Genomic DNA, 10,830 nt, shown 5'->3' on the forward strand with positions numbered 1-10,830 from the left:
CCATTTCTCCAAAACATGGAATTGTTCTTGGATTATGCTTTCATTCTCCTTCCAGGTGTAACAGACAGGAGCATGGTTATTTCAGAGTATTCTTTACAAATAAATATTGTTGTTTTTTTATATGTCTGTATGTAAAAACATATTTTTGCCCCATGCGTCTGGCTCACCGGGTATGCTTGTCTGCCACATGCAGCTTGCCCTTGCAATTGAACATTTGACTCACGTGATTCTTTTTAACTCTCGGGGTATAAATTGGCTATTGAATGAGACTTTAGTCTGCCTCATTTATCAGCTCCATTCTCCCAGGCCCCAGCACCTCTGGAGAGGTGACATTGCACCAAAAGAGTGGAAGGAGATATCACCAGTGGACCAAAGCCAGAATAGCTCCTGAAAGCCTTTGACTCTGAGTCCTGTTTGTATTCTTGTTTTATATTCTAAAGCCATAAAATGGAGTAGGCAAACAAGATCTTATACAAACATATGTGGCAGTCAGCAGATGTTAAGGGTGATTATTTGCTCTTCAGGCCATTCTGTTTCAAGTAGCAAGCATGCTTAGCAAGTAGGAAGTACAAGCAGTGCTTCAAGCAAATCACTTAATAAATAAATAAATAAATCAGTATTTAATAATTGGTCTTTCTTTTACCCTATTCTACTTCTTCACTTCATGGTCACCACTACACAGAATGTCCTGGAACATTCTTAGCCATCAAAGGGGGAGGTGTAAGTTTTCTGAAACCTCACGTAGTACCTGATGACTGTTTCAACCCAACATTTCATTTCATACCAGATGGTAAAAACTCATCATCCATCTCATTGAGAAATATATCAGTAGGACTTTTAAATTCTGGTTCCTTCAATGTGGTGTTTGAACATATGCTAGAGAAGGTTATTTCTCAACTCCTCATAGGGCAACTCTGAAATGCTAGTCATTGTACAGATGAGAGTGTCTTTCTTTATCTATATTGAAACTGTTAGAAGCCTTAATATCACTCATCCAAGTGGAGAAAAGAAGCTAAAAAATTCCAACTTTCATTTATATAAAGATGAAAGAGAAAGACTGCTTGCTTCTCAACTTTATTACACCTCCATGTGGTTCAAATCTGTGAAGAGCAGCCATTCTTACTAACTAGCTTCCAGTGATGCTAAAACAAACAGGAAAGTTTCTCAGGTTAGAACTAGGAATGGTTCAGTAGACAAAAGCATTTTCTCTGCAAGAATGAGGGCTGAAGTTCAGATCCCTAAAGCACCCACAAAAAGCCAGGCAGGAATAATGTATTCTTGTTATCTTACCATACAGGGGGCAGAAATGGGGTTCCTGGAGCAAGCTGGTCTGCTAAACTAGCTTGAATTAGAAAGCACTAGGTTCAATGATGAAAGACCCTTCCTCAATAAAATAAAGTGGATAGTAATAGAGGAAGATCTTGGATGTCAAACTCTGGCCTCTGTGTAAGTTCATGCACACACACACACACACACACACACACACACACACATACACACACACGTAAACACTCATGTACACTAGCATATATAAACAAACAAAAAAAGTGTCTTCGCCTGAAACGGAGTACCAGGTGATCCTACATTCAAAACAGCTGGACAAAGCAGCCTTACAGACTACAGCCAGGATTTCTGCATCTTCTTAGAATCCCCCATGACAGTGCCCTTTACCAGCAGGAAGTAGTTTGGAAAGAAATTCCCAAATATAGTCTATAAATGTTTGTTTTTATTTAAATGGACTTGGTTATATAAAATTAATAAATAAATAAAATTTAAAAAAGTGTCTTAGTACTAATAACAGTGTTGGGGTTCATAGAGGAAGAAAAATAAGTTAACAGCTATATCAAATTGCTTATAATTAGACAATATTATAGTAAGAAATTTATTTTTAACATAAAAAGACTAAACAAAGGAAAGTATTGATAATGCAAAAAATGAAACATTATTTTAGTTTGAACTGAATATTGTTAAAGTCAAGACAGCAAAAAAATCAGAAAAATATGTTTCAAACCCCAAAGGAAAATTAAAATACATTTAAAATTAATTGATTCAGCCAGTTGTGACAAAAAGGAAAATAACTATGCTTGAGATTTTACTTCCAGACATGAAATTAAGACATTCATATTCATATATATATATATATATACATATATATATATATATATATATATTTAAATGTCTTAACTTCAAAATGGAAGTCAGAAAATTTGTTGCATTGGGGAGAGGTTATGTGTAATTATATATTATTTATGATTTATTAAAGCTTGCCTGAGGATTCAGAAAGCAAAGTCAGCCTTAAGCTATAGAGATCAGGCAGTAGTGATACACACCTTTAATCTGAGCAGGCAGAAGCTAGGAGGTGGAGGTACACACTTTTAATCCTAGAACTCAGGATTAAGAGACAGATGGAACTCTGTGAGTCCAAGGCCACCCAGATCTACACCAGAGTGATCCAGTCCCAAAGAGAAGCAGCTCAAACAAAGATGATCTCAGCATTTGGGATCACACACCTTTAATCCCAGCATTAGGGAAGTGTATAAGACAGGAACAAGGTCTCAGTATCAGGCACTCATTCTCCAGCCATGTTGAGAATAGGAACACCTAGCCCTTTTAGAGGTAAAAGCTCTCTGGTAGCTTGGCTGCTTTGCTTCCCTGATCTTTAGGTTGAATCCCAGTGTCTGTTTCTGCTTCTTCTGGGTGTGTGCACTACATTTGGCACCTAACATTAAAGTATGAATTCACACACACACACACACACACACACACACACACACACACACACACAGCCACTTTGAGGTCATTTTGAGGCCAAGCCTGAGCTGCTGCTGGCAGAACTGAGTCCCTTCTGCAGTTAGGTTTTCTTTTGTTTCCTCTTCAAATCTTTGAGCAAGTGTGGGTTTTTTTGTTTTGTTTTTGTTTTTTTGTTTTCTTTCCTTTGTTTGTTTTGGTTGTAGCTTTTCTAAACAGTCTTTAGCTGCCATGCAAATTCTGGACACTTTCAAGTTTTCCTATAGCCCCTCTCCTCAGCTCACAGCCACAAGCTAGGTATTAGATCAGACAAGCTATGCCTCACAGTACACTGACATTGTCAGCAGGTTGGGTCAGCTAATCAAGAATCCCCTAAAAAGAGAGTTTTTTCCCGCACACTAAAAAATGATAAACACTATTAAAATGGAGAAAATTAGGTCTGTGTATGATTACAAAATGGATGGTTTAAAAAGAAAAAAGAAAAAAACAACCAAACGACGGAATAATAAACTTAACCAGGATTGACACACTGTTATCATTTTGATGATCTTTGTTGTCGTTTTGATAATTCTTGGTTTATCTCTAAAAATGTTGGTTGATATGAGTGCTAAGATGCAGGCTTTAGAAAAACTTATTAAAGCAGATTATAGAGATATTCAAACCCAGACTGAGTAATTACATGAAGAACCAAAATGAGATTGCATTTTAAGGTTAAAAAGAAACACTCTAATGTCTTAAGAGAACCACCATTAATATATCCAGAACCTTACAGGAAGTGCCAAATGAAGGAGATTCTATAAGAGCTACTTAGAAGCCTGTGACAATGTTAGATTCAGGGAAACTCAAGGAAGCTGTAGTCTCATATGGCATCCATTCATCATTTGTGAAGCAGATGATAAACATGTGGTCTGTTTGTAATAGGGTTATTCCTGTAAATTGGATACATTTGGTTAAAGGTGTCCTAGTGTCTGGACCACAATTACAATGGACTTCCTGGTTCAGAGAAGTGACTAAGAATATTGAACAAAGGACTAAAGCTAGAGGTATAAATACCTCCCAAGATCAAATTCGTAGAGAAGAACTAGAATTTATATGTAAAATAAGATTGTTTCTAAATTAAATAAATAAGTTTAAAAAATCTTGGAAAAGGAGATTATGCTACTTTAGAAAGGCAATGTCAATACAATGATTATCTCTTGGATTTAAACCATACAGCAGCTTTGAATGCTTGAGACAGAATTAGAGAAGCAGAAAAGAAAATTTAATCATTTACAAAAGTCATACAGGGCCCAAAGGAAGCATTCATGGATTTCTTACAAAGAATGTCATTAGCAGTTAATAGAATGATACCAAGTAGGATGCTAGAAAACTAATAATTAAAGCTATGGCTTTTGAAAATGCTAATGCCCAATGCAAAAGGATAATTAGGCCTTTAAAAGCAAGATCGGCTCCTCTGGAGAATTGGATCTAAGACACAATTAATATTGACAGCCATTCCCATGATGATGATACATAGATAGGAGAGGTGATTTCCAGAGGTTTGAAGAAAATTGAAATGTCAAATGTTTTAATTATGGCAGACAAGATCACCTTAAAAGAGATTGTAAACAGGGTGTTTCTAGAAACAGTTATTTTTATGAATACAATCCAAACAGAATGCCCCTCCCTTTTGGATTATGCAAAAGGTGTGGCAAAGGCAGGCATTGGGCAAAGGAATGTAGGTCAGCAAGAGGTTATGAAGGTAACACTTTGCCTTCAGGATGTGCCTTGAGGGACCTCTTGAAAGCCTCTATGCCAAAACTGGTTCATTCATTTCCTGCCACTGTGGATGAAGCTCCTTCCCAGAACAGTTAAATAACCTAATGCCTATTGAAAGAAAGCATATTGTTCTGGATGATAAAAGAACTTTAGAAGTTAAAAAAATTTTTCAGGAGAAACCATCAATCAAAATTGATAAAGATTAGATTATGAACCTCCCCAAAGTTAGGGCTGGGGAAAGGTTTTGTTTTTATCTTTCAAGAAAATAAAAACAATGTGATGAACCTTTGGACAAATAAGCATCCAAAGAAGAAGAGAGAAATACTGGGAAAAAAATTACAAAGAAAAGAAAATATGACCTAATGTGATCTCTGTAGTCTCCAAAAAGAAGATTGAATCCAAGCCAGAAGGAGGTCACACACGCCTTTAATTTCATCACTTGGGAGGCAGAGGCAGGCAGATCTCAGTGTGAGGCCAGCCTGGTCTACAAAGTGAGTTTCAGAATAGCCAAGACTGTTAACATAGAGAAACACTGTCTTGGAAAACAAAACAAAACAAAACAAAAGAAGATGGAGTACCACAACACTTTCATCAGAACTATGATAATACCATTAAGCTGAAAAAATACCAAGTAAAGATTGGCTTTGAACTACAAACTGCTCAGAACAAATTTCAAGGCCAACTGAGATAAACCAATCTCACAGACACTGCTCAGAATGATTTCAATGAGGTCTGTTGAGATGATCCAGTTTCACAGACTACTCTAACCTATGACCCTTATTCTTCACACATGTGGATTCTCCCTGTCTCATTGTTTTCTAATCTGCTCTGAGAGGAGTCTACTGGTACTGTAAGACCCTAATTTCAGGGTCCTGATGGGCCGATGGGAGAGCCCAGCTACACAAACACCAAGCCAGGAGATGCAACAAGCAAGAGGTGTTTATTGAGCGAGTGTGCACTTAGGTGTCAGCAATCTTGGGGATAGCTGCACACCCCTCAAAGGTTTCAGGCTCTTTTTATAAAGAAAAACCACAAATCAGCATACATGCATGGGGCACAAGGTGATTGATTACAAAGTATGATCTCATATTTGAGAGGTCACCCGGGTATGACCTGTTTTTCTTCAAAGGAAAAACCACAGAATGTACCTTGGAAAGTCCCCAGACTGTCCGTTGGCCAGGTGTGACCCAGGAAGGACTGTTCATCTAGAACCATTTGTTCCATGGTTGGGACCTTCAAAGGTACATCTACTTCCCCCAGCTATTTATGAGAGGAATGCTCTTAGGATCCAGTCACTTCTTAGTAGTTCTACCTAACTGCAACCCAAGCTTTCAGTAGATAAGCCTTCATGTCCAAACTATAATTGTCAAACAGAAAAGCCAGAAATAAGGGCCTAACATTGGATAATTATGCCATTATATTGAAGAAGCTAACACAGATGGTCCTGCCTGGATCATTACACCTACCAGGAGAAAGCCAACCAACTAAAGGAATGAGTAGTTCTGCCTTGAGGTAATGAGCTTATTCTATAATTCTCAGAGAAAGGAGAAAAATGTGTCTTCTGCATTTGATTTCTGAAGTTTGTTGTGATGGTGTAGTGTGGTGTTCTTGGGGGTGATATCTTGCAGTCATGTTCCACAGAAACAATATCTGTCTTGGAAACTATGAGATGTTCCCACTAGCCATCTTCTAATCCCACAGATCATCCTATCTTCCTCACAGATGACATGCTAAAGTGCCTCTCCATACACAGGGTGGCCCCTTATGAGCAGCCTCAGGCTGTCAAACACAGTCCCTCCAAAACCCTGATATGGAGCAACACCTTTTTCCTGGAATGCAGGAAGGGATGAGATGGGCAGATGGGTAAATGCTGGAGGCAGAAACCTTGTGCTGAGAAGGAAAAGGGCTTCCCAGGAGGAATGAATAGACTAGGCTTGACAACAGCACTAAAGAAATGACCTTGTCACCAGGAGAAGGTGCAAAGAGAACTGCCCTATTGTCTTAGTTAGAGTTTCTAGTGCTGTGAAGAGACACTGTGGCTACAGGAAATCTTATAAAGGAAAACATTTAATTGACTTACAGTTTAGCTCATTACCTTCATGGCAGGAAACATGGCATTATGCAGGTGGACATGGTGCTGGAGAAGGAGCTAAGAGTTCTACATCTTGATCCTCAGCAGGTAGAAGCAGGATGTATACTGGGTGTAATTTGAGCATATATAGGACCTCAAAGCCCACCCCCACAGTGACATCTTTCCTCCAACAAGGCCACACCTACTCCAGCAAGGCCATACTTCCTAATAGTGCCATTCCCTATTGGCCAAGCATTCAAATCCATGTGTGTATGGGGCCATACCTATTCTAAACACAGCAGTGGGAATGATGATGCATTTTTATCCCATCTGGCCCAAGGACCTTATGCCTCCACAGGACATAACCTTCTAGATCTACTTGCCTCTTCCTGTACCCTGGTCACTGGCACTTAAATTTCCAGTTTTACCCCAACCAAGAAAGACTTCTGTGAAACTTCCTGGCAGCCGAATTTAGGAAATTAACAATTATCTTTGTTTGAGTCACCGAATGAGACTACATAGAATACATAACTCTCATGATTCTTCCCTCCTAACATCTTATGGATGTTCCAGTCATTTAGTTAATTACCCTCAAAAATTTTGAAATTTGCATCCCTGCTGACTTGGAGATAGAAGAGTTGACTCTTCTTCTTGCAAGACTTCTCCTAAATAAGACTCTCTGAAAGTCTGCCTGAGTTTTAAAATCTTTGCAACTAGAATGGAAACTTCACAGACCACTGGATACTCTTAAATTAGCCTCAGTATTTAAGTTTAACTAAGTTTTTAATAAATAAGTGAATGCATAACTTTGCAGAATAGCCTTTTGGAAGAAATGTGCAGATTAATGAAGGCCATAATAGGAGACAAGAGGACAGAAATTAAGCTCTCAAACAAGAGGCAACTTGGTCAGGCTGAAGAATAAAGAGATGCTATAGGGAAGAAAGAAGCAAGAGTGGTGTTTGAATATTAATTAGATTTTTGCTTCATTTTCTTTTTGTTTGTAAGGGACTAAATCTAGAGCTATGTCTACTAAGTAAGCATTCTACCACTAAGCTCTAATCCAGTATTGGATTTTGAAAGCCCTAAAATTCTCAGATTACAACTTCGTCATTTTGACAAGTGAGAGCCATTAAAAAAAAAAAAAACTTCAATAGAAATATGCAGTCTTATTTGTGTTTAGGGAAATTCATATTTTATCTAACCGAATACAGAAAAATGCTATTAAGTGGTGATTTTAATATCAGTGGTAAATAAATAAAATTTTTTGAAAACTATTATTCTTTATTACATTTTTATTACTTTATTACATCTTTATTACTATTTCAGTAGTTACAAACTATGTTCTTATAATTCCAGTTCTGGGGAGTCAGAGATAAGAGAATCCTTAGTTCTCATTAGCTATCCAGTCTAACTCACTTGGTGAGCTCCAGCACAAATGAAAAATCTTGTCTCAAGGGAGGTGGATGGATTCCTGAGAACAAAATTCTACATTGTCATTCTAACATCTAGATGCATGTGCACACACAGATCTGTGAGAAGTAGGAAGCATTCCCCAGTTTTCTCAGTGTGGTGATTAGAACAACCAAAGAAAACTCTGTGGGGCATGGAAAGGCAGAATCTGTGAGAGTTTTCTGAGACTTGGGGAGTCTGTTTTCTGACTATATCTGTGAGGAGGTCTCGGGTTTTTCTGGGGGGAATCTGGAATTTGGGATCTCTGTTGACTAGGGGTATCTTTGGAAGAACTCTGGGGTTTGGGAGGTCTTTGTGTTGCCTTGGGTGTTTTGTGAGCAGTATCTGTGGGTCTCTATTTGCTATTTGGGACAGGTCTCTATACAAGTATTTATGGAGGTTTAACTGTGGGGTCTGGGAATGTTGTCTCTGTGAGAAAGGATGTGTCTTTGAAATTGAGGCCTCTGTGTAACTGAGAAGTCTCTGTGAGGCCCCTATGGAGGCCTCTGAAGGGCAGCCTGTGAGATTTCTGTATGAGAGCTCTCACAGGAATCTTCATGGGGCATGTGTAGGTTGACATGAGAACTCAGTTATGTGAGGTTATGGTGGAAAGTCATTATGAGAAGTTTCAGATTATAAAACAATGTGAGGCAGTGAAAGGTGTCCATGTCATTTGAAGTCTCTCTGGGAGGCTTCTGTAGATCTCTTTAATGGCTTTCCTCAATCTTATGAAGGGTGGACAATTAATGTTTCCTGTCTGGTTCAACAGAGTAGTCAATTTATTGCTCTTTTCTTGATAGGAACCATGGGGTCTTGGTCCAGCTCCTCCACACTTCAGAGAACTTACCTTTTGGTGTCCTGAAAGAAGCCAGAAGCAGCCAGACATTGCCTCTTCCTAGGTCAAGGTCCAGCTCTATATTACCCTCTTCTTAGCTTTTTAGGCTGGAGAACATCTATGCTTCAAGTTCCAGACCTTCCTGTCAGTCCTACCTCTGTTCTCAGCTGCTCCCACTCTAGAGGCTAACTTAGTTGTATGTCTTAAAGATAAGGCTAGTGATATTAGCATCCAGATCCCAGGAGCTTTTGGTTACTATCCCTACATGAAGGTGAGTTATCAACCTAATCCCATTTGTGGAGGACAGGACCCATTTCTGTTGTCAATAGGATCGGTCTGGTGCAAGGCCCTCTGGTATGAGGCCTCTAAGCTGTGCATATCCTGTGTGCTGTGTGTAGCACAGCTTGGAACATGTTCTCTGCATAAATGGTTCCTCTTCCTTCTAGGTTTCTCTATGGACAGAGCCCAGTAGGAAGAAATGCTAGAAGCAGAGAATAGAACATAGACCTCTCCTGTATCCTTCCTACACAGGGCAGGGGTTCTTTTTGACAAGCTACTGGCAATGCATGTTCTTTCTGATGGTCTCCTTATCAGTCTCTGAACTAAACAAGGTCAAAGATCTGAGCAAAATTTGCTGTGTGACCACAGACCATTCCCTCCCCACTTGTAAATTTTCATCTCTGGTCTGGTAGTAATTTTTTTTTTTTGTTAGTTTTGGTTTTTGTTTGTTTTGGCTTCTCTAGGTCTGAAACCAAGGATCACAGACTGGATACAAATGGGACCGGATGAACCACTTTGGCCTCTAGCATTATTTATTTATGTATTTATTTATTTATTTTTGGTGTTTCGAGACAGGGTTTCTCTGTGTAGCTTTGTAGACCAGGCTGGCCTCGAACTCACAGAGATTTGTCTGTCTCTGCCTCCCCAGTGCTGGGATCAAAAGTGTGTACCACCAACTCCCCGCACATTCTCCTTCTCTTGGCTTCCAGATGGCTGGGGAACAGCAAGGGCTCCTTGCTCATAGCAAATTTATAGCACCTTCATGGTTCTATCTTTGCCTCCAAGGTTTTTAATTCTTTTTATCCAACCCTCAGTCCCCAACTGTGAATCATATCCCTCTTCATTCACCCAGAATGCTTCCTTGGACTTGAGCTAGCTGTGAGATAGACTAAGGTAAATGAGCCGTATAACTATTCCTCTGGAGTAGATATGACCTTCACTGGCATCCCTGAATGATATCATCACCCTGACCTGGAATATGGTTTCCTCTATTGTTATAGAACTTGGGAAATGCAGAGAAGTGGCTAGCATATGACTGAATTTTTCTTAAGGCTAAACTATCCCTATCTTTACCCAAGAGAAGAGACTTTCCAAAGGCAGGCACTCTCTATTCTCCACCAAGAAAGCTATGGGCAAGCTTTCTGCTGCTTCTGAGCTCAGAATGAAACAGAATGCCCAGCTCCCATCCAAACTCAAGCCTATTTCGTAACAAGAAAAGCTATTTGGCTATGGCCCTGTGTGGAGCCCTTGGGGGAATTTTGAAAGTTACAGTGCCTCTGTCTGCCTAGTCTTTGGAAGCTGCCTGAAGTTTATGGTTAGGTTAAAGCAATGGAAAGGTGGATTTAAGCAGATCATAAGATGGAATGGTCAAAGTTTTCCTTATCCTGTCATCTTTATGTGTGGGCACATGTATGTGCAATTATACGTGTGTGTATGTGTGTGTGTGTGTGTGTGTGTGTGTGAAGGCTAGAGGTCAGTGTTGGCTATCTGCCTAGGTAGCTCTTTAAAAAAAAAAAAAAAAAAAAAAAAAAAGGTCACTTAATGAGCCTGCAGCTCACTCATTTGACTAGTCAGCTAGCTAACAAGCCCTAGGGATCCTTTCATCTTCCTCTCCCCAGAATTGGGAATAAAAATGTTACCACCATGTTTGGCTTTTTGCATGTATGCTAGAGATCCAAACTCAGGTCCT

Source organism: Phodopus roborovskii, unplaced genomic scaffold, assembly GCF_943737965.1.
Source record: "Phodopus roborovskii unplaced genomic scaffold, PHOROB, whole genome shotgun sequence".
In the NCBI taxonomy this organism is placed as follows: domain Eukaryota; kingdom Metazoa; phylum Chordata; class Mammalia; order Rodentia; family Cricetidae; genus Phodopus; species Phodopus roborovskii.